At 41.4% G+C, this 25,288-nt stretch overlaps 1 long non-coding RNA gene across 1 annotated transcript; it reads right to left on the bottom strand.

Moving 5' to 3' along the window:
- Positions 1–12,712: 12,712 nt before the first annotated feature.
- On the bottom strand, positions 12,713–24,594 carry LOC116589983. Its single transcript, XR_004285461.1, has 3 exons — positions 24,505–24,594; positions 17,208–17,213; positions 12,713–12,724 (listed from the first exon to the last, which is right to left on the bottom strand). It is a non-coding gene; the product is annotated as an uncharacterized LOC116589983 (long non-coding RNA).
- Between the last annotated feature and the right edge of the window lie 694 nt (positions 24,595–25,288).

Below are 25,288 nucleotides of genomic sequence, written 5' to 3'. Positions count from 1 at the left end.
GCCTTTTTTGGCACAGTAAGAAAAGATACAGTCCTTTCCCTTATGAGGTCTCTATGCCAAAATATTGTTCACCTGCTTCTTAGCACATTTAGTAAACAGGTTCTTGTCTTATAATTATGAAATGGAACCTCAGAAAATGTATTGGAAAATAAATATAAAAAGATAACTCCTTCCTGGAACAAACTTTGCAAATTAGACTTGCCATTTAGCTATTGACATACTGAGCTTTGTTTTCATTTAATTACTCAGCCAATTGATTCAATAAGACATTTATCAATAGCACACTTCATTATTGGCACTGTCAAAGTCCTGGGAATACAATGATGAATGTGACAAAGAATATGATTGTCTTTTATGGAAATTATAGTCCATGAGTTAAGAAATAAGGTGCAAAGTACTCGCGGGTGAGAAGTTTAGGGCACTATAAGAACACAGGGGAAGAGCAATGCTTCTGGAGTTGTAGAGAGAGCAAGCAAAGCATAAGTTGGGATCTGAGAGTGATTTAGTGTGGATGGGTCCTGAGTGCAAAGGAGCAAGTGGACCTGGGTGAGGCTATAGAGAGGAGGCAGGGCCAGAACATCAGTTCTCAGAGACCTTCAAGGACCTTGTAGAGAGTTTGATTCTACTCTGGGGCACTGGAGGAAGGTACAAAGATATATAAGTGTGTGTAGTGTGGAAGGAAGGTCAGAATTTTGTTTTAGAGAGATCAATCTGGTGACAATGTAGAGAATTATTTGGAAGGACTTCAGTCTGAAAGCTAGGAGGATATTTGGGATTTGTTGCTGTGGTCACTGCAAGAGATGCTGGTTGGCCTCAACTTGGGCAGTGGAAATAGAAAAAAATAATGGATTGAAAACATTATTTAGTGGGTAGAATCAGTAGGACTGTAGTGGGTAGAATCACTAGGACTTAGTCACTTATTACATAGACTGAAGAAAAGAAAGAAAACTAGGATGATGCCAGTTTTTCTAACTTAAGCAACCAAGTATGTGGTGGGACCATTTCCTGATATAGGGAGCATAAGAAGAGGAACAGCTTTAAGGGAAAGAGTAAATTTCATTTTGGACATGTTGAGCTTGTTGAGCTCTCAAGTTGAGCACTCTGAGATCGGGTGGTGATGTGGAGTACACAGTGGGGATGCTCAGATCAGAAACTCTGTGGAAATATCAAGCCTGTAAATACGGATTTGGAAGTTGACATATAGCCGGTAATTTCAGCCCTGAGCATTCATCCACTAAGAAGCTGTGGAGTGAGAATTGGACCAAGAGCAGATCTCTGAGGAATGGAATATGTCAAATCTGGACAAGGGAAGAGAAACAGCCAAAGGAGAGAAAGAGCAACCAGGGAGGCAGGGGAAAAAAATGGGAGAGTACGATGTAGGAGAGTGGGGAAGAGAGGATTTCAAGGAGGTAATGGACACATGTGTCTAGTCCAAGTTAGTGCAAGGGGAATAAAGATGGAAAGTTTCCTTTGGAATTTACAAGAGAAGGGGTGTTTATCTCGGCAATAGCCATTGAAGAAGGAAAACAGACTTCAGGGAGCTGAGGAGTGAGTAGGAGGTGAACAGGTAGACGAATGTGTGAGGACAGTGATACAGGGCAGTAGCTAGAAGGGCACAGGGGAGATAGCAGATTTAGACTTCTCTTCTTTATTCTTTCTAGTTGACTTTTTAAAGTTAGGAGAGATTTGGTAGTGTTTATACGCAACTGAGAAGGAGCCAGTAGGGAGAGGTCAAGCTATGGGAGGGATAACTAAGATGGCGGGGGGTCCCCTGACAGACAAGGAAAATTTCCAGACAACCTGTGGAGGAATTAGCCCCAGAATGGGGCAACCTATTCTACTATGAAAAAGAGAAGGAAGGATGATACAAGCTGGTAGTTTCGGTGGCTGAAAATGTGTTTTTTCCTATCCCTGTCTCCTCCTCTAAATCATGGACCCTGACCCTCAGCTTTATCCTCATATTTGTGTATTATTTTACAATGCAAAGATTTATCTACTTGGATAGTTCTAGGTCATGTTTTAGGTTATCAGCTGGTATCTTTAGTAACTTGAAGACAAGTTCTGGAGGTCTGAGCATCTCTTTACCCTGCAAGAAAGTGTCTTGCCTTTGCTGAATGGGTAGCCAGGCATTAGGGCAGAGCCTATGGCCTCAAAAGAGAATAAAATGAGATTAAGGCCTGGTCTTCATTTCTCTTTGGGTCTAATGGGTTGAGCAAATCAGTCACAGGTCCTCCTCAGTGCTTTATGCAGGTGGGTCCTTTGCCTTTCATTCTTGAAAAGTACTCTAAGAGCTATTTCCAGCTCACTGAGGGAAGGGAGGCTAATTTAGTTTATTTACTTTTTAATTGCTCAAGCAGTTTGACATCATAGTAAATATGAGGACTCTTAGGAATAATTTTCTTTAAATGAATTTGGTTGGCTTGGCTCTAAGTGGATTTGTGTCTTAGGATAAGACTCTCTACAGCAGTGGCTGTAGAGAAATAAATAAATAAATAAATAATCAATAAATAATCCAGCAACACCACAGTTCCTTGAGAGGTTATCAGGGAGGACTAAAGTCTGCGAAGCCTTCTCTGTGACTTGAACATGTCTTGTCATGAGCACAATAGTCAAATTCTCTCCCTTTGGCTTTGTCCTGACCTCATAGTTTCTCAGGATCCTTCAAAGATTGGTTAAAATGCTACCAAGAAAGAGTCTTATTCTTTTCCTAGATAAGAAGGACTTCAGAACTGGTAGCTCTTCAGAAGAAAGTCTTTATATATGGAAACCAAGCACTTTTCCTCGGTGGACATTCCACTTGTTGCTTTAAGTTCCAGGTTGTTTATCTGGTAACTGAGTTATTTGTTTTCATTTTTTCTTTGGCATGTTTATGTTTTATTTTGTAATTTTCTTAGTGTTGATTATTCAGAGCCACATTAACATTTTTTTTTTGAAGATAGGAGGTCATTTTATAGTTCTTCTCACTCTTGCCTTCTAGGAATTACATTAATCTTTCCCTCAAATACCCTGAGAAGGAAAACATGGCAGTTCACTAGAACCTCTCCTTCATACAACTTCAGCTTCTTTGGAAGACTTATCCTGAATGTGATTAAGGGCCAGTGCTTTTCATGAATGTGGTCAACTAGAAAACTTTTTGATGCAAAGGAGATTGGGAAAAGTTGGCTGCCATTTCATGATTCAACCTGTGATGCCTCATGAACTGTCCCCTGGCAACCATTCAGCATTAGAGCTTTTGATAGAAGAAGATATACTCAAAACACTAGTCTCTCAACTCGTCAAGCTAGAAATATTGACTATCAGAGATTACAGGAGGTGTTTTGCATTTTTCAATGGCAGTGGCTCAGTGATGGGGGTACGAGGCAAAGTTTGAGTCACAGAGGAACTGTGGAATCAGGCAGTAAATTCCGTATAGGAAACCCATAATTCAAGGCAAAAACAGAACTTGCAGTGAGATCAACTTGTGTGGAACTGATGAACTCTTGAACTTCTCACTTTCCCCTCAGAACATGTTTGAACTGAGAGTCAGGGGTAGGTTTGACCCTATCAGTGGAGTAGGTAGCCCAGTGGTGAGGGTTGGTGGTAAATAAATCCATCTATTGCTCTAATCAATGGGTTAGTTTTTTCCTTTTTTTAAAATTGTATGGACCTATTAGATGCTGAAGAAACCTATAGTGTCCTCAGAAAAATAATTTTTTTTAATTTTTAAAAAGATTTTATTTACTTATTTGACAGATAGAGAGTACAAGTAGGTAGAGCAGCAGGCAGAGGGAGAAGCAGACTCCCCACTGAGCGGGAAGCCCAATGCGGGGCTCGATCCCAGGATCTGGGGATCATGATCCGAGCGGAAGGCAGCTGCCTAACTGACTGGGCCACCCAGGCTCCCCCTCAGAAAAATATTTTTAAAAAATGTTAATGTATGTAGAATTGCAAGGGAGACTCCTTTTATTGAAATACAGTTGTTAAAATTAAAAAAAAATGTTGTATAGCAATATATTTGTCCTTTATTTATGCATTAAGTAACAAGATCTTCCATTGGATCCACAATTTCAAAAATAGTGATCCATAAAAATGGTATTCTGAGATTTGTGTAGCAATTACAATGTGATGTATGTGTGTTTCAAATGTTTGAAAGTTTCATGCATTCACAGAGGGAAGACGCTGTGAAGGCACTGGAGAAAGGTAGCTATCTACTAGCCAAGGAGGAAGGCCTTAGGAGAATCCTTGCCAACTCCCAGATCCTGGACTTCAAGAATTGTAAGAAAATGAATTTCTGTTGTTGAAGCCACCTAGTCTGGTATTTTGTTATGGCGGCTCTAGGAAACTGGCAAGATTGATAATACCATTTAAGAGTTAAGACACAGCAGTCTCCAGGCCCCTTTCCTCAGTCCAGAAGAACAGGAGAGTGGCAGAAATGACCTCCTAGTTGTTACAGCAGATGATCTTTTTTGGATGGTTGTTCTGAAGTGGGGTTTATGGATGTGCTTCAAGGATTCTTTCTCTTTTGTGCATGTATTATTTCTTCATTTTTCTTGCAAGAGGGTCCAGAACTTCCACAAGATTCTCAAAACTGTATGACTTCCCAAGAGTTTGTAACCACCATTTTAGAATTTGTTGTATATTCTGGGCTTCTCTACCTTGGATCCTGCTGGGCATGGAGTATAGCTAGCTAAGGACTACTGCCCATACCTATAACTGAAATTGTCTCTTTATGCAGTATTTATGGGTGGGGATGCCCAGGTGCTCTGAAAAATATATTAAAGCCCAGAGACCAAAGTGAAGGTATTTATTTAGGTGTATGTTAGGAATAAGGCATGGTGTTAGGTATAGAGATGTATAGGGATGCATATGAGCTTGCCAAGACTGTGGCCCCATGTGGGTCCACGGAGCCCCACCACTTTCATGGGAATATCTTTGTATGAGTAACCTCATAAGTGGGTCTGCTCTCAAAAGAGAACTGGGAGAGAAAAGAGAGAGAAAAGAAAAACACCAGTGTGATAATACCAAGTGCTGATGAAGATAAGAGCAAGTGGAACTCTCACACATTTGCTTATAGAAATGCCAAATAATGTAGCCATGCTGAGAAAAGTTTGGCAAAATTGAACATATGTGTACCATATGATCATCAACCCCACTTAGAGGTGTTCACACAATGGAAATGAAAACAGGTTTACATTAAACCTGTATGCAAATATTTATTGAAGATTTACTCATGATAGCCTGAAAATGTAAGCCATCCAAATGTTTTTCAAGTTGTGAGTCTGATAAACAGATCATGGGGCATTCACATATTGGATTGGTACAGCAATAAGAAGATGATCTATTCATGTTCAAAAACACATGGATGAATTACTACTGCTTTGTGTTAAGCAGCCAGACTCAAAAAACTACATTCTGTTTAGTTCCATTTATGTGACATCTGGAACAGGTAAAATAGGGACAGAAAGTAGTTGGTAGTTGCCAGAATAAGGGTAAGGGGCAGATCTGGCCATAAATGGGTGTTACTAGGGAATTTTTAGGTGTATCCTATTTTTGGTGGCGGTTACATGACTATAGGCATTTGCCAAAACTCACAACTCTAAAGAGTTAATTTTACTGTATGTAAATTTTAAAATTATAAAAGCAAATAAAAAGAAAGTAGTGGCTGGCTGGAGCAGAGCTTATTTCAGAGCCAAGAAGGGAGCTTGAGGTCACAAGGGGACATTCTACTCGCTACTGCATATTCCACTGACTTTCGCCAAACCCATGGCGTGGACAGGCTGTGGGCAGAACATGGCCATTTTCAGGGTGCAGGAGCCCAAAGGTTTGACTCAGGGAACTAGAAATAGAGATAAATCTTGGGAAAGGGCAGCTGTGTTGAAGTGGACAAATTGGTATTCTCAGAATGAAGTTGGGACCAAATATTTTGGCGTTACCTCGCCGGGAAAGAATAATGCAGATCAGAGCTCGTGGTGTTTGGCCAAGAGATCTGAAAAGTTGCTGGAAGACTTCCTCAGCTTGGGCCTTCTCCACGTCAGTCTTCTCTGCTAGCAATTCAGTGCCTAAAGGCTATGTCTGCAAAGGGAAACCAACTCTTTGGGGGCAATAAGATTTTAAGTGTTTTTTTTTTTTTTTTTTTTTCCAAGAATCCATGGGTTCTGCTTTTACTCTAAACGTTGGGTAAGAGAGAACAAAGGGTTCAGCTTCAAGCTTACCTGGTTATAAGGCTTTGTGACCTCTTGTTAGTTGCTTACCTTCTCTGAGCTCCATTTCTTTTCTGGGATAAAAGTTTTCTATGGAGATCAGAGATGGGGCAGAATGGATTGAGAATGAATTATGCTCCCACCCACCTACCTACCTACACACACACACACACACACACACACACACACACACACTCTCTCTCACACCCCTTGAAAGGGCTGGAGAGTCATGGTCAGCCAGTGTTCAACAGGAGAAGATCAGGGTAAGAGTCAGATTCACAGCCATGTTCCTAATATGGGATGGGAGATAGTGGTGAATGATGTCTCCAGAAAAACAGTGCCACCCTTGGAATGACAGCATGCTTCTTAGATAGCTAAGCTTCTTAGATAACTATAGCTCTTTTTAGTGGGAGGCTAGACAAGGATGAGAGACCTTGCTATTCCCCCCACTCCTGGGACCAGAGTACTACTTTGCCTTTGGGTTTGGCTATATGAGGGCAGAGACAAGCCTACACTTGTCTTCTGATCAAGCTGGTGGGCTTGAGTCTGGAAACCCCCATCCTGTGGGGAGGGTTGGAGGTTCCCTGGGTGGAAGTTCTGGAATGGAAGGTGAGTAAGTGGATTCTGAGAAGAAATGGAGAGAGAGAGAACACACCGTTGTGGGGTGTGGTGCTTTCTGACCCCCGCATCTGGTAAAAGGCAACAAACAAGCTAGGAAAAATGACAACCTCCATTCCATTTATACTTAACTGCACAATATAATGGTATGAGCGATCCTTCATTCTCATTTGCGTAATTCTATAATGATTCTGTGTGTTGGTAGAGGTACTTGGTGATGGGGCCTGTTGTGTGGTCTTATTATCATCACCATAGTTAATATTTACTGAAAACTTTATGCCAGGCCCTGTTTCAAGCACATTAATCATTTTAATGCCTTTTTAACCCTCATGTTAACCCCAGGTATATACTTTTATTTTGGAGATGATGCTATGTGAGGCTCAGATGTGTTAAGCACTGTAGCTGATTGGAATGGGGCCTTTTGGATCTAGAGCCCATGCTTATGATTACCTTCCCATATGCATATCTTCCTGACCACCCCTACCCCTGCATGAGAAGCTGCAAGAATTAATTCTCACAAGTGCTAGGTTATTAGGAAAGCCTGTTTGATTTTAGGACCATTAGGATGGGTGCAGCAATAACTGAAAGCTTGGAAGGGAACCTGAACTTCATCAGTGACATTATGGTCAGTGTTGTCAATACCAGTAGCTCTGAGTTTGGGGGAAAGATGACAGGGCCTTCACTCCTGGTGCTGCATTTGTATTCTCTCCGTGACTATAGCATAGTGAACTGTCCTTTGGTTATTTTGGTTATCTAGATAAACTTTTCAGTAAATAGACTTGATTTGAAAACAAATTGGTAAGAAAAAAAAAGGAGATCTTGCTTGGTGTTGATGGTCTGATGATATAACAAATTCCATGCCAACTGAAATCACCAAAAAAACAGGAAGCCTGAAAAGATTCTGAGGAGCTTTAACGAAGTCCCTGCTTCTGTAGAAAAGAAGGCATTGATTTGTTTCTTAAGATAGTTTGAACCTCCGATTTCTTATAAAGAAAAGATTGTTGGTGACTTTCTATCTACTACCTACACATTCCCTTTGTGTCTTGGGTGTGCATAACAATGGGCTTGTGGGACATAGCCACCCCTTCAGGACATTCATTACCAGAAGAAATCAATGATAAGCTCAGTAAGGATACATGGTGAACCACAGGATAGGATTTAAACTGAGTACGCTGGGGGTCACTTCAAGGTTCTCCCTTTTCAGGCTGGGCTGAAGTCCCAAAGCTAGTCATCACCCCCCTGGAATTTTCAGAGCCACTAGGACAGAAGTCCTGTTATGTGGTTTTGGGGAGGCTGCTGTTGGAGCCTTTGCCTTTGTTGTTTAAAATAGTGTTTGAGTTTGGGCCAGTCCTCCTGATGGGTTATTAGAGAAATGCAAGTGTTTTCTTCTGACCTTGTCGACAAATGTTATATACCAAGAATCCTTTTGTTTTCATGTAAATCTCAGGGCTTCTTTACTAATAATACATTAATCAAGTTATTAAGAAGTACTGATATTTACTATTCAAAATGCTTTTAGGTAAGAATTCTTGTTTCCATGGAACATTTGACATTTTGCAAAGCCTTCACTGGACCTACCCACAACAAGTTGAAATTTCCAGTGTTTGGAAAGGATGCCTTGGTATCAGTGCATTATCAGTGATTTTTTTTCACTCCATTTATCTTTTTTTTTTTTCATTGAAATCATTGCAATGGTAAATGGCAATTTAGCAGGGCAGATGGATCACAATGGTTTCTATAAGAACCATTGACTAGAACATGGGATTAAGGTTTATTTTCACTGATAGAATCCTGTATTTCTTTCTGCTGGGTTTGCATTTGTGTGTTGAATGGCAGGTAGATGCTTGTAAAGTCAGTAGGACAGATCAAAACTATAGCCTCCTGCCTTCAAAAAACAAACAAACAAAAACACAAATCCGATCACCACCACCAAGAAACTCCAAGTATAGGGGGTAAGGTGGGAAAAAAATGAAACAATATGGGATTGGGAGGGAGACAAACCACAAGAGACTCTTAATCTCAGGAAACAAACTGAGGGTTACTGGGGGGTTGTGGGGGAGGAGAGAGTAGCTGGGTGGGTGATAGACATTGGGTAGGGTATGTGCTGTGGTGAGTGCTGTGAATTATGTAAGACTGATGATTCACAGACATGTACCCCTGAAGCAAATAATACATTATATGTTAATAAAAAAAAAAAGGAAGAAAAAAAGAAGCTCTAAGTATATGCCCTATTGCTGTAGAATGGTGCTCTTTTAATAAGAAGACCTTGATATAAACTCCTCTTCAAAATCTGGAGATACAGATCCTGCTGTTTCTATAGTCAAATCTAGATTGTGTGCTAGAGATGAGACAGCTGAAGCTCTTCACAATACTAGTCACTTTGCCTGGCAGTAAATCCTGCCACTCCCGTATTAGCTCAGTTTGGCTTGGGTGACCACAACCCCACTCACACATCGTGCACTGCCATGTCTGTGCCTCCACTGAGGTTGTCATGTCCGTGTGGGAGGACCTAGTTCCTCCCCCTTCATGCATGTGCCTGTGTTTGCACATACATACATGTAATATCCCCCTCAACTATCCTCCAAGATCTAGGGTGGCTCTTTGTGATTCTCTCTTATAGCTTTGACATCATAGTAAATTTGGGGCTTCAGGAGGCCTGACTTTCTTCTTAGTTCCATCACACAACTGGATCAAGAACTTCACTTCTTTCCATTTTTTTGTGAAACAACAACAATAATCCCTTTCGTCGGATGAAATTTATTAAATATTTGTGGGACTCTTCAGATAAAAGAATCAATTCAATGGAATGGGTTTTGTGTAACATGACCCATGCGCCAAATCCTTTCTTGCATTTGATTCTGATTTATGTCTGTTTGCCTGTGTATTTGGAAAGAGAAAGGCATAATGTGGAATGTATCTATATTGTTTCATGCTTTCCCATGAACTCAGTCACATGTATCTTGTGGTATTTACATTTTATTTTACACAGTACAGAAAACAGTGTTCAGTCAGTGACAACTTTCCAACAAGTAACAATTCTGGGAGAGACATGATGTTAGGAAATGTACAAGGTTACATAGTAGTGCTATAAAGTTTGATTAGTCCATGTGGAACATTCTGTACTTTGCAAAAGGAGCAAGACAGATGTTTGTCTCAATTTCATTTAAAAGGCATTTTCCTCAGATTTATACACTGAACCATATGACCGATATGTTTTTTCATAACTCTTTTCACGCCATGTGGTACCCATTATGGATTTAGAAGGCTGAAAACGCCAAAGCCAATATGAGTCAGCGGAGGCCGTTTGCAGATAGTAGGTTGTTTGGGGCTTCGCTCAGCTTATCCCAACCATCACACACAAAATGCCCTCCAGAATCTGGAACGGGGCTCTGGCGCTCCTGGATATAAATGCTAGAACTTCAGATTGCATTTCCCAGCAACTCCTTTAGGGCCTTTCTGGTAGTTAGAACCTCATACTGGTGGACATCCTTTTATGGAGTAGAAAAGAAAAAGAAAACTTTTTCAAATAAGAGTTCAAGAGATTTCTTTATTCTGGAAACATTTGTATATCTAATATGGACTGGGCACTGTGCTAAATACAGGGATATAAGGATACAAAAAAAGAAATCTTTGTCCTTCAAGAGCTCCCTGAATGCTTCTAAGAGTTGAGAGTACTGTGTGGGGAGGGCCATACATAGGTCTGGATGGGGTATCATGGGGGCCTTGAGGGAGTCATGAATAAGGAGCCTAGGAAAGGCTCACAGAGGAGGTGACATTTGAGTTGAGTCTTAAAGGATAAGTATTTCACCAGTTTCAACCTTATAGATAACGAGCAAAGGATTACTTTGTTTCATTCCAGAGAAAATAAATCAATATGTAAAAAAAAAAAAAATCAAATTTATTTGGTTGAGACCAAAACGAATATCTTTGGGTAAGTGTAATTTAATTGTCAAATATAAGCTCTCTTTAATATAATTGTGAGCAAATATTGATAGGATATGATATTTGGTTTCCCATGCAAGAATTCACTCAAAATAGGATAACAAAGATGCCATACTAGATTTCAAAACCCATTAAAAGTCTTCTAGCAGAATATTCAGCAGTATAGGCAGTCTTCACTATAAGACTGTGATATGTATGGATTTCAGTTACCCTGGTTGACTTAAATGACGAGAGTCCCCCAACCACAGAGTTCAAATTTCAGTTATGACACTCATTGAATATTTGCATAAAGTACAAAATTTACTGTTGCCTCTTTAGTCTATAGAGGACTATGTCAATAACAGATGCACTTTGTGATAAGTGACCAGTCACTTGTTTCCTTGTCACTTGGTCATGAAGAGACATTTTACAAAAATGAATCATTGAAGGAGAGAATTGGGCAATAAAGTTAAAAATGCAGCAAAGAACCAAATTCAAAAATGCTGGAAGTGAAATGTGAATCCAGTGTAAAGGGAGTTCTGGAACAGCTTGCTGTGGAATTGTTGACCCTGCCCCTAAGACACTCTAGAAATGGCAAGCACAGGAACTTAGTGATGATGAACTTGCAAACATAAAGGAAGAAATGATTTGAGACAAAAAGCATGATGATGACCTACAGGAAGTGACGATAGAAAAAAAAATCTTCTCATTAAAGGAACCCCTGGGGGTATTTCACAACACTGAAACAAACCAAAAGCACAAAGGATAAAATGTTGGAAGATGACTCAAATTTAGAAAAAGTATGACAATTTGCCAAGGCATAGAATAGACCCTCATTTTGTAGTTATACTATAGGAAAAAGAAAGCAAGTCCTGTTCAAACCACTGTAGATAAGTTGTTTCTAGCAAGGAAAGACACTATTTTAAGTTTCATTGTTTTTAAGTTTTAAGCCACCGTATACTAAATGAATATTAGTTTTCCTGTTTGTTTCTTTTTTTTTTTTTTTAAGATTTTTATTTATTTATTTGACAGATGGAGATCACAAATAGGCAGAGAGGCAGGCAGAGAGTTAGAAGGGGGAAGCAGGCTCCCTGCTGAGCAGAAAGCACAATGCGTGGCTATATTTGGGGCTCGATCCCAGGACCCTGAGGTCATGACCTGTTCCGAAGGCAGAGGCTTAACCAACTGAGCCACCCAGATGTCCCTGTTCCATTTTTTTTTTTTTTTAAATACATTTATAACCACCGAAGCTTTTCAGGTTTTGACAGAAATTTTTAAAGGCCAGGGAAGAACTGTACTCAGACTGCTTTGCATACTACAGACTACTTCAGCTCACGTGGCCATTTTTATAGTTCAGTGCTAATCACGCAAAGCAGGAACTTCCTGTATTTTGAAAAGACCAAAGACATTACTATGGGCCAGTAAAAGCCCATAGCAAAGGAATATATGAATCTGCTTCTGTTGTCAAATCCCTTCTTAAAATGAAGGCTTTAAACAGTTATGTTTAAATAGGGTGTTTTGCTTTCAGGTTTCAGAATGTCTTTGTTTGGGGTGAGGGGGAGCTTCCCAAATGCAACACCAATCCAAATGTTTACACATTTTGCAGCATGGGCTGTTTCAATCTGTTTGGCCTCCTATAGGCTATCCTAGTTGCTATTTAGACCCATTATCAGAGTTCACCTTCATGGAAGGCAGTGTTGTGTCCTTTGAGTAGAGTTAATTTCACAATGAAATATGCTTTTTAATTTTAGGTCATGTACTGGTGGGGTCACCAGGTTAGTGAAGGCTCTTGTGAGGAATAGGAGCTTTTGCCTGTCCAGGGTCCATTCCCCAGGAGGCTGGAAATAGTCACTTGCTTCCTCTGATCATGCATTTCCCATTGTATGCAGTATTGGTGGGACTCTCTTGAGGGACCTCACACCTCCATAACTTTTTGCCTGGAATTCAGGTATTGAACTGTGGGACTATTGTAGCTGGTTGTCCTCAAGCAGATGTGTCCTTCAATGCTGTCCACTAATTCTTTTCCTTAGATCTCCAGAGCTGCCTTAATTCCTATTCTTTCTGAGTTTCATTGTTTAATTTTTCCTTTAATTTTGGAGGGCATCTGTGTTCATTATACCTTTCTTTCTTTATCTTCCCCTCTTTCTTTCTTTCTTTGACCAAGTTAGCCAGAATTTGTTTCTTTGCTTACTTCAGATATATAAACTGTGTTTTTCTCTTAAACTGAAACTGGTTCAAAAGTAAAGACAAAGTTAAAAACCTTTAAGTAAAAGAAATCACGAGATGCATTTCCAAATATTAACAAGTTAAAGACTAAGAAATCTCAATAGGACACCTGGATCAATTCAATAGATTTCTCCTTTCTCCAGAGGAGAATTTTGTGATAGTAGCCCCAAACTTAAAAAAGGTAACTAGATATATAAAAAAAAAAGAAGGCAGTATATCAGAGATTTATTCTTTTGTTCACTCAAGGGGTCAAGTGAGAAGGAAAGGGAATATTTTGCTACAGATTTTGTTTACTTATTAAATTATTTGTTGGGACCTCCTGTGTGGTGGGTTCTGTTCTAAGCACTTGAGATAAATCAGTCAATAAAACAGACAAAAATCTCTACCTTGTTTAAGTTTCCATGCAGGGAGGACAGACCTGGAGGGGATTCTTTTTGGCCATTGCTATTTTGATCTAGGGACTATTAGGTATAATGTACAGATCAAATAGAATTCTGACTTTTTGTCTCAAATAGAAATCAAGCCCAAGCTAATAGCTTTCAGAAGTGCTAAATTATTTTCATATTTCTGGCTCCTCCAGTTATTTTCCTTTTTGTCAGTCATGGCCAGAATTGGAAGACAAGCATGTCTAGGCTGGGTGAATTTAGAACCTCACCACGAGATTCAATAGTGTCTGGTGCCTGGAGCTTGGCATGAGACTCTCCACGCTCTTGTTGCTCAATAAGCATAGGATGATGGATATTTCTGATCTGAAGCTGGATTTCTCAATAGAAGATGGGAGTGATCGTGCCCTGAGGGGAGGAAAGCTCCTTCTCCCTCTCTTCCTTCCCCAGCTTCTGGAATGAAAAGAAAATTGCTATGGAAATGAATACCCAGAAAACATTCACTGGCTCAATGTCATGATATTAAAAGCAAAGGAATGGGTTCTTTGGCGATCAATGCAAATTCTAGCATCTCTAACCACATTTGCCAGTTACCATTGTTATCTAAAGGAAAACGGAACACAAACAACTTTATTTTTCAGAGCTGCCAATCCAACTCCATTATGAATCTCTAAAGAAATAAACTTGAAAACAACTCCTTGTCCTGCTTCTAAGATCATTATTTGAGTTCTCTTCATAGAAATTGTGACATCTCATGGACAAGCCTTAAGATTGGAAACCCATGAACACTGTGGCCAGTGGGAAATAGGAGCAGAAAGAAATCAGCAGGTGATTGCTCCATTTGTTCTTCCAGTGGACAGGCCAGAGACACTGTCTGTGGATGTCCCACAGGGCTATATGTTCGGCCGTGTCTCTTCACCAAGCAGTAGCCAGCTCAGCTCCCACGACCTTGTAATGGCTTCCCACCCTTCCATACCTCACTTCTCTTTCCCTCCTCCCTCACTCTCCTAGAATTGCATCTTTCCAAAAGCATTAGCCACTTAGTCTTCCTCAGGTACTGTTTCTAGAATACTCAGGTTATGAGAGGAGGTGATGTGGTTTTTCTGAAAGGGATTGCCCTTTGTCTTCACACTGTTTACTGAATAATCTGTCTTTCCTCACATGCACACCTGGCACTGTTTCTGGACTCTGTTGTGTTCCATTGATTTACTTGTCTCTCTCTACACTGTTATCAAGCTTTCAGTTCCCATGGATTTAGGTTTGGATATCTGGTAGGTTCTAAATAATCCTGAAATTTACCCTCAGCTTCTTTCCTTCTCTCATGTGCTGTCTCACCTCCTCTTCAATTCTGGCCTGTGTTTAAATCCCACTCTCTTTCTCAGCATGAAATCTGTCATCGGCTCCTCGGATCTGCTGCCAGCCTTTCAGCCAGCCTTGTCTTTGAATCCAGAATTCACTGTGATTTGAATATTATAATAATAACTAGTAATGGGGACGACACTGCTAGTAATCCTTGATGTCTAGTCCCTTCTTTTTTCCACGGTGAGAGAACCTCTGACTTTTGACTAGACATGGTCTTCAGGACGGTGATCCCATTTCCTAGACTCTTTTATATGTGTGGGAGCCCTTTGCCTCTACCTCTTCATTATTCTTTCCTCCATCCTCCTGGCTAGAATGTACCAGCCACCATCTTGGTCCATGAGGTTGAGGCCAGACACAGAGGAGCAACAATATAGTAGGGACTTGAGTCTGACCCTGTGGAAAAATAAACCGGCCCCAGACTTCTTATACCAAAACATAAATCAACTTCTCTCTTTTTTTTTTTAAGGTTTTTTATTTATTCATTTGAAGTAGAGAGAGAGCAAGCGAGAGCACAAGCAGGGGGGAGAGTTAGAGAGGGAAGAAGAAGTGGACAGTCCATTGAGCGGGGTGTCTGATGTGGGGTTCAATCCCAGGACCCCGGGATCCTGATTCGAGCCGAAGGCTGACCCTTAACCTACTAAGCCACTCAGGTACTCCTATAAATCAACTTTTGTATTTCCTAATACACTCTAATATGGGATTTTCTGCTACTCACAGACAACCTGAATCTGAGCTAATATGTTGGAGAAATGAGCTGAAGACAAAGTGGAAGTTTCCTAGTTATATGGTTAAAATATTCCCAGAAGCTCTGTTGGGTGAGACTGGTTGAAAATTCTATACGTCTGTAGTTGAAGGACACGCACACTTGATTACTGAAAAATGGAAAGAAAACACCTTAATAAGGATTAGCTCATTATTATAAAATTATGACTCTCTTTTCTTTTGCCTCTATATGTTCTCATCTCACAGATGAGCCCTGTTTTCCACCTGTGGTGCTTCGGCTCATGAATGAGTCAGCATATGCTGGTATAAGGCTTCCTCTGGAAGGCTCAGGAAATCTCTGACAGATGTGATGGGCTTTGTTGAGTGGAGGGAAGAGAATCCTAGCTCTAGGGCTAAGGATAGGGAAGCTTATGCCTCTTCAGTGGAAAATATGTTTATGTGGACTCCCCCCAAGGGCCGGATCTCCCCCATACCTGCAGGTTTTGTTACACAGAAGATTCCAGGAAGCCAGAGCTAAATATTTTCTTAGTTTCATAATGACCATCAGTGTGAAAGTTTTGGAGGAAGCGGAGAAAGAAGGACAAAACTCCACTGCTGTTGGCTCCTTGGAGAGTTCATTCAAAGAGCAGAGTCATTCAAGTTGTAGCTGGTGTAGGAAAAATGACAAAGGTAAGGAACAGTGAATACAGTATACCAATTAAAAGTAAAACCAAGCGATGTAATGCTCATTTTAGTGGTTATTTTTCTTACCTTCTGCCCGGGATAAGAAGGAAGTCATCAAATAAAAATAGCACAGGCTCTGCCATCACTATTTGGAAGTGGTGGACAAGAGGGAAAGCATTCCTGATGTAGTTTCCACACCATCCCCTCCTCTGTTCGGGCCCCACTCTCCATGACCTGGAGATGAAGCTATTGCTCCTAAAACACTCTGTGCATTTGTGGAAACTGAGAGGGTTAGTTCATCAGTGAGAGATTAACTGATTAGTTTGGAGTTCAGGGCCTGTGGGAGTTGAACCCAAGACAGGTACATTTTGAAGTGTGTTTAGGGGCAGGGACTTTAGAAACCAGGTCACTGCTGGGTTAGGGCAGATGAAGGCCAGGACAGTGTCCATCTAATGGGCAGAGACCCAAGGGCAGGGTGAGTAGTGAGGCACAGAAAGATGAGATGGGGAGAATCAAAGGCAATGTAATTTTGTATCACGGTGGCTTTGTATTCAATACTTAATTGAGAAAGCATATTTCCAGACACCCAGCCTTTCACTTGCTAATTAACACTTTTAAAATCATGGGCGTTGGAGGCAATGAATATCAGGACATCTCTTTATTTTTTCTCACTTATGGACATCAGGTGTGGAGCTTTAGAAATCAGATGAGAAACAAGGGAGCTGGAAAAGTTTATTTCTGTTTGTGTGGGGGGAGATCCCAGCTTGATCTTAAGCTGTGTTTACTTCTTACAGACATGTTGGGATTCATGGTGGGGGAGAACCTGAAGAAATGTATTTGCATGAGTGCTGGATGAGCCTCCTGGGAGAAAACTTATCCTAAAGGAAGAAATGTTTAGCATTTGATTTAGTAAAAGAGATTTAGGCTATTGGCCATTCAGAGGAGAGAAGGAGACTTTGGGGCAATTCATGCTATCACTTGGCCTTTTTTTCCCCCCTCCCGGGTCAGCTTCTCATGGAGTGCTGAGTCTAGGAGACTGGGATGGAGGGTGAAAATTGAGACATACTTGCAAAACAGGATTGTGATGGAGAGTCTACCACAGAGGTATAGCTCCCACTTCTGTGTGGAACACAGTGGCCTTTCGTGGACTGAGGACCCCAGAGGACACCCTTTGGAAACTTCAGGATGTCAACACCAACCCAAAATTGGTCCCAGCAGAGCTCAGAGGGAGGAGGTGGTTCTCCAGAGAGAGGTGACTACTGTGCTTAATGGAAACCAAAGGAGGCAGAGAGCACACAGAAGAACCCCGCAGATGGGGCGGAGCAGAAGAGAAGTGAGAGACAAGTAGGAGATGCCTCATGGCAGAAGATAGGACTTGATCGTGAGCAGAACAACATCAATGGGACTCTTTTGTTCTCCTTGGCAGGGAGGGTATCAAATATATTAGAGCGACGCAGAGGTCCATGGGGCACAGGACACGTGTGTGTGTGTGCGTGTGTGCGTGTGTGCATGTGCAAAGGAAGAAGAAAGATTTTATTTTCAGTTTTCATTTGAGGCTGGTCATCTCTCATACTTTCCCATTCCAACACACTCTCATCAGTTCCAGCTGCTCATCATAACAAGTGTTATCCAGAGGGAAGTGATGGGAGAATTCCTTCTTGGTGAGAGAGGAGTCGACTCTCCAGTGGAATGTGCGTGACTAGAAAATCCTCTCCAATATTTCTCTTGTACATCCTACTTCTTGGTATGTGTGTGTGTGTGTGTGTGTGTGTGTGTGTGTGTGTGTGTTCTTACTTTGGGGACTGCAATATTGTGAGTGTCCTCTTGACGGGTGTATCTTTGTAGATAAAGGGTACATGCTACTGGGAATAAAACCAGTGCAATTTATTGAGCACGTAAGTAAACACTTTACATGATAGATCATTTACTCCTTACAATAGCCCTATTAGGTAGGAATCAGTATTGTCTTTATTCTGCAGATGAGGAAATAGTGGCCTAATGAGTTTAAATCATTTGCTCCAAAATGCTCAGCTAGGAAGTAGCAGAGATAGGTATAGTTGAACCAAAGATTCTAAAGCTTATGTTCTTAGTCATTGTGCTGTGTTACCTCATTTTTTAATAGGAGGTATTATTTTAAATTAAAGTTTTTAAAGGTATTTTAAATTAAAACATTTTTTTCTTATTAAGAAAAAATTCTAATAACTCCATAAAAATATGGGCAAATGAAAGGAGGACAGAATCTTTAAAAATCCTCATTTCTATCCTCCCCTCCTCTCTTTCTCTCTTCTGTGTCTGTGTGTGTTCCCATGTGCTTTGGTGAAATGTTTCATGATTCACTTTGGTTTATAGATGGATTAACCAAGCACAGTGAGGACACGAAGGATAGAACTAAAGTCACCCTTGGAGGTGAGGCAGGGACAAGATCGGCATGCAGGATCTCTTGGTGGTTTAACTCCTGAGGAAATTGGGTAGGACAGATAAAATTCCTGCCAGGAAGCTGTGTTTGGGACTGTTTCTACCACAGTAAAGAGCAGAAGGCAGCAGGAATCTGAATTGCTCACATCTTTTAGAGGTCCCCAGGGGAGGCAGCATTTTTCCAACTTGCTGAAGAGTGTTCGAGACCATGACTTAGGAACTTTCAGTCCAGGAGCAAGCTGTTTACACGCTCTGCCATTCCAAGCAATGCCACTTTCCCCAGGCTCCTGCTTGCTGGAGCTCCCTCTTCTGCAACACCATTATGAACTGTTGCTCCATTCATCTGGCCAGACTTCTTTCTTCCCCTCTTTTGGTTAGGGCTCTGAAATGGGTGGGGGGGAGAGAGGGCACTGGGTTTGGTGGTGCCTCTTCCAAGCACCAAATTCTCCATGCAGCTCTCTAATTTTTGGGAGAGTGTATAAGAGAAACCAAGTATAAATGATGAAACACACATGCCTCCCAATCTCCAAGGAGCAAGATCTGTCTTCATGGACTTTGATGTTCCCATTGGAATGCGTGTCCAAGGCTGGAACCAAACACTCAGCTCTTGGCTCACTGTCCTCTGGGAAAGCAGGAACAGTCCTCTCCACTGAGACCTGAAATGTCAACGTGATGGGCAGATTGGGATTAAGCTGGGCTCCTGGCAACTGGTAGCTGCAACAGAGCAAAATAACTTCACTAACCACAAACAGATAAGAGGACAACACTGGTGCCATTTTCCCAGCTGTCACCGATGGCTTTGGAGAAAAGGTCTCAAAAATTCCTGGGCTCTTACCTCTTCAGCGATTTTTTTTTTTTTAAAGATTTTATTTATGTTTTTGACGGACAGAGATCTGTCGTGGCCAGTGCGACAAATTGACCAGGAACGTGAGGGTAAGAGGATGAAGAAAAGAAATTAAGAGACAAAGAGATGGGGGCAGGAGGAGCACTGAGGAGGATGTCCAACAGCGCTAAGTTTATTCAAAGCACTAAGGCCATATATATAGTGATAATAGAAGCAAAACACCTGTGTCTAGTTGAACAACCACAAGTTCCCATAATAAGTTTCACATTTAACTATAAGCAGACCTCGTGACGCCAAACAGCTGATGCCAGTACAATTGTTCTGTATTGATACAGCAAACCTGAAAGTAATGTATGGGCTGTACTAGGGCAGCAAGGACCAGCAACGAACTTTTGACCCCAAGCGAATTGTTCTCATTTGTTTAGCAAGCGTGTGGGAAGTCACGTGGGCGAGTGCTCAACACATAGCACAGACCCTTTCTCAGTGCTACTCGACTTTATCCACCTAAGCCTTTTGTTCGGCTATTCAGCCTTTAAAGGAGGCACAAGTCAGGGTCTGGTTTGGTCCTCGTCTCAAGCCTTAATGCGGCCTCCCACAGAGATCACAAGTAGGCAGAGAGAGAGAGAGGAGGAAGCAGGCTCCCCGCCGAGCAGAGAGCCCGATGCGGGGCTCGATCTCAGGACCCTGAGATCATGACCTGAGCCGAAGGCAGAGGCTTTAACCCAGTGAGCCACCCAGCCACCCCTCAGCAATTTTTATTGACGTTGGAAGCTGTCTTCCTTGACAGGGATGCTTTAGGGTCTCAAAGGGCTTAGGCCAGTGAGGAGGTATTTTGTTGCAGAAGGACTTTCCAGAATGTAATCCATAGACCACCTGCACCATCTGATGCAGTTCCTCAAAAGAAAGAAGCCTGAGCCTCTTATACCCAACGAATCAGGGTGTCAGGGTTTGCACCCAGGAATCTACATTTTAACAAAGTCTAGGTGATTCTGCTGTTTATTAGGGTTTGGAAACCATTGGTGTATATTCATAAGACTCACAGATGAGTCCTTGGCAGGTGCCAGACAGGAAAATGCTTCCCACGTGATCTCACTCGATCCTTGAAAAAGATCACATGCGGTAGGTATTATTTCATAAATGAGGAAAGGGAGGCATAAAGAGGTTGCGTAACTTATTCTAGATCGCACACTTGTAAGTGGTAGAGGCACCACTGGAACCCATGTTTCCTTCTATCCAAGGAAAAGCATTGCAGCATTAGCAGAACTATGGAAGAGCATGCAAGCAACATGGGGGGAGAGCTGAGGTGAGTCCAAATACGGAGGCTCTGGAAGGGGAGTGAAAGACGTGTGCAGGTGGGAAAGTGCTCTGCCTTATGAAATGCTATTAAAAAGTGGAAGGACCTTATTCAGTCCCTTTTTTCTCATTCCACTAAAATCATCCTGTGGCTTCATGTCCATGGCTGGCCGTGTACAGAGGAATGCTGGATACTTGCTGGTCTTGGGGAGCCCTGAGGAAGAGGAGTGGAGACTGGGGACCCTGCTGGGTAGAGTGGGGGTAACAGAGCTTCCGCTGAGTGTGAGTCCCTGCATCTTCCCGTTGCTCAGATTACTCACTTGGATCTCTACAAACCCAGGGGCCCTTTTATCCTATATTTTTGAGACACTTTGCCGTCAGGATATAATCTGCCCACATTCTCAGGCACTGGGATTTGAGATTCCATTTTTTTTCTAGACCCAGGTTGGCACTAACCACACATCCTCAGAATGGGATTATTAACTACCAGGCTGGGGTAAGAATATGAGTTTGGAGGATCAAGTTCAGGCCCAGGTCTAGGGTCACCTTGGGATCATAGCTCTTTGTATTTTCTCTGGCTTAGTTTATTTGTTGCCATCAACATCATTTTGAGAAATGCTTAGTTCTTCAACGTTGAATAGTAAGGGGGAGCCATCAAGAGAGGCAGCACGTTTTCTCCTCCTCCTTTCCTTCTCCCTGTCTTTTCTTCCCTCCCTCCTGTCCCCCCACCCCCAGTCACCAAAGTAATGATATCAGCTGTTATTTTCCTATAGTTTCATGCCATAATCTTGAGTTTTGAAGGGGGAGCCGGATGCCGAATTCGTCAGCAATGAAATAGTTTCTTTTTAGAGTTTCATTCCTGCTTCATCTGATAGAAATTTGAAGACAAATTTATATTTGAATTTATTGAAGACAAATTTTACATATACAATATTTATAGATCAGCTTGTAAATAATTGGCATGGCGTTGACACGAAGCTGTTCCCTCTGTGAGTAATACGTGATTATGCCTGTATTCCAACTCCCATTCTCTTCAGTCATACAGTTTTGTTCCTTTGAAGTATAGATACTTCACATTTCTTGATGCATTTACTCTAAGTTTATGGCTATTTTTATGGATTTGCCCAAGTTTTTTCTTGTGTTGGGGAGCTATTGCATATAGAATATTGCTATTCTATCTTTTAACTGGACTCTTTCAGGAAATCTTATTGGTTCAAATGGCTGCTCAGTTGATTATTATGAATTTTCCAAATGCATAATCACAGTTTTTGCTAAAAATGTTACTTTTCTCTTCTTTCCAGTATTAGTATCTTATTTTACAGTAACTTTTTTTTTTGGTCAAGGTACCTAGAACACAGCTTCTCTGACAATGTAGAATAACAGTGGCAACAGAAGGTAGGATTATCTTATTTCTGACTTTGTTATCTCAACACTTTGAGCCTTAAGTATAAAGGAGATTATTGGTCAACAGAGATGATCATTATCATTTAAACAAAATATTTTTGTAAAGATTTTTTTTATTTATTTGACAGACAGAAATCACAAGTAGGCAGAGAAGCAGGCAGAGAGAGAGGAGGGGAAGCAGGCTCCCTGCTGAGGCAGAGGCAGAGGCAGAGGCTTTAACCTACTGAGCCACCCAGGCGCCCCTCAAATAAAATATTTTTTTAAAGGTTTATTTGTTTTAGAGAGAGAGGGTGAGAGCGTGGGGTGAGTAGTGGCAGGGGGAGCGAGAAGCCTAAGCAGATTCGGTGATGAACGTGGAGCCTGATGCAGGGCTCAATCGCATGGCCCTGAGCTCAGGGTCCTGAGATCACAACCTGAGCTGAAACCAAGTTACAGTCGCTTAACTCAGGTACCCCAACAAAATGTTTCTTTCTGACTTCACTATGATTATTTTTAAATGAAGGGATGAAAGCTGTGTTTTATCTAATGTCCTTCAGGCATCTGTTGAGATGGTTATATGATTTACTAATGAATGATACCAATATTCCTAATATTAAATAATTTAAATATTCTTGAAATGCAACTTGGCTGCTTTGAATTATTCTTTTGATACTTAGCTGTATCATAGGATAGATATTATATCTCTATATAGCATACGTGACATTAATTGTGTAGTGTGTCTGTGTGCGTGTTTGTGTGTGTTGATTGTCATTTTGGATAGCAGGTTTCTACCAACTCTTAAAATTAATTAGAAAGCTTTCCATCTTTTGCAATTTTCTGAGGTAATCCCCCAAAGGTTGGAATTATATACCATTTAGGACAGGTGGCTTTTTTCATGGTATTCTCTTTACCTTTTTTTTCTTTCCATTTTCAATTAGGATACTAATTGAATATGTCTTGATGAGTTATTTTTTTCCATTCAAGTGTTCTAGAAAATTTTCTGATCCATTGACACTTTTAAGTGTATTAGCATAGAATTGTTTGCAGTACTCCCTTATAGCATTAGTATCTTTCTTAGTTACAGTTCTATTCCTTTTCTCTTTCCTAAAGTTGATTATTAATGCTTTCTCCCGTTTTCTGCTCAGCTTATTTTTATTCTTGCTCAATGCTTAAGGCATTTATGAAACCACAATTTTTCCTCTAAATAAACTTTGGCTGCACACACACTCTGCATTTGACATGTTGTTTTGTCGATATCGTTTATTTCCCCCTAAAAACTCTAAAACTGCAAATTTGGCTTCCTCTTTGACCCAAGAGTTATTCAGGGAAGTGTTTTATCAGCTCCTTTCTAACACTGGCCATTCTGCGGTACAATGAAAGGCACAGAGAGTACACTTCAAGCAGGAGATGTTGAGGGAAGTCTAGACTGAGACAGTGCTGGAATAGTGAGCGTGGGCAGAGTGCTTGATAAGCAGTCTGGGGGTTCCTCTGAGACGGATGTGAAAAACAGGGCAGAGGATGCTCCAAGAAGCTTGCAGAAAGCAGAAATAAAAGCAAACCTCAGGACTGAACAAAGGACTGGTCCTGGTTCTGGCCTCTCTGCCTGTGACGGCTAATGGAGGCATTCCTTCTCAGGCTGGACCACCTTCTCCCGGCTTAGCACGGGGAGGACATGGAGAGTCATGCAACCATCTCTCACCCTTGCTGAGCTAACCTGCCAAGCCAGGTGTGCGTGCCGCGTGTGAAGAAGAGGACCTGATGACATCCTCTTCTGTCTCCACCCATAGGGATCTCCTCTCAGGAACTATGTAAAAGGCCTCCTCTCTCTGAGTGGTAAAAAGGTGGAGAGGTTGGACAATACATTTCTTTCTCTTTTTTTTTTTTTCTTCCCAGTCCATATTTCTTTTCCTTTCATTTCCCCCCCCAGATGTATTGAGATATAATTGGCATTTAACCTTATATTAGCTTAAGGGTGATGTGATTTGCTGCATGTATGTATTGTGAAATGATGGCTGCATGTTTAGTTAATATCCATCATCTCACACAGTTACTCTATTAGCAACTTGCAAATATGTAATATGGTATTGTTAATTGTGGTCACCGTGCGGTAGATTTCTTTTTTTTTTTTTAAGATTTTATTTATTTATTTGACAGACAGAGATCACAAGCAGGCAGAGAGGCAGGCAGAGGGGTGGGGGAAGCAGGCTTCCCGCTGAGCAGAGAGCCTGATGTGGGGCTCAATCCCAGGACCCTGGGATCATGACCTGAGCTGAAGGCAGAGGCTTTAACCCACTAAGCCACCCAGGTGCCCCGTGTGGTAGATTTCATCCCTGCAACTTACTCCTCTTATAACCGAGAGTTTGCACCTTTTGACCCTCTTCACTCATTTCCCTTCCTACTCCCAACATTGAGCCTCTGACAACTACCAGCATGTTCCTGGTTTACAGGAGCTTCTCATATTAGTGAAATCATACAGGATTTGTTTTTCTCTGACTTATTTCACTTAGCATAAAGCCCTCCAGGTTCATCCGTGTTGCTGCAAAAGGCACGATTTTCTTCTTTTTAACGGCTGAATACTATTCCATCGTGTATCTATGCCACAGCTTCTGTATCCATTTCTCTGTTGATAGACTGTTAGATTGTTTCTGTATCTTGGCTGTTATGAATACTACGGTGACCATGGGAGTGCAGATTTGTCTGAGATAGTGATTTTGTGTCCTTCAGATAAATACCCAGAAGTGGAATTGCTGGATCAGATGATAATTCTGTTTTTAATTTTTTGAGGGCCTTCCACGCCGTTTTCCACTGTGGCTGCTCCAGTCTATGTTCCTACCAGTGACGCACAAGGGTACCCTTTTCTCCACATCCTCGGAACACTTGTTATTTCTTTTCTTTTTGCAGATAGCCAGTCTGACAGGTGGGAGGGGGTATCTTACGGTGGTTTTGATTTGCATTTCCCTGATGATGAGTGATGCCGAGCATCTTTTTCATGTACCTGTTGGCCATGCGTGTGTCTTCTTTGGAGAAATGTCTGTTCACTGCCTCTGCCCACTTTTTAATGGGATTGTTTGTTTTCTCTTTTCTACTTGGAGAGCACCAGTAGCACCAGTGCCTTTTGCCACAAATGACAGAGCAACTCCCTTTGGCAAAGATGGACTTCATATTTGGATATTTTTTTTCTGTTTTCTTTTCTCTGTTTGGTACAGCTTAAGCCTGGCCTGTGTTTGGTTTGACAAGTGAACCTTCACACTGACAAGCAGTGGCTTGGAGGAGGCCTG

This window comes from Mustela erminea, chromosome 5 (assembly GCF_009829155.1).
Source record: "Mustela erminea isolate mMusErm1 chromosome 5, mMusErm1.Pri, whole genome shotgun sequence".
Lineage (NCBI taxonomy): Eukaryota > Metazoa > Chordata > Mammalia > Carnivora > Mustelidae > Mustela > Mustela erminea.
Note: the sequence above shows the minus strand (reverse complement) of the source record. Positions and strands in the feature narration are given on the sequence as shown.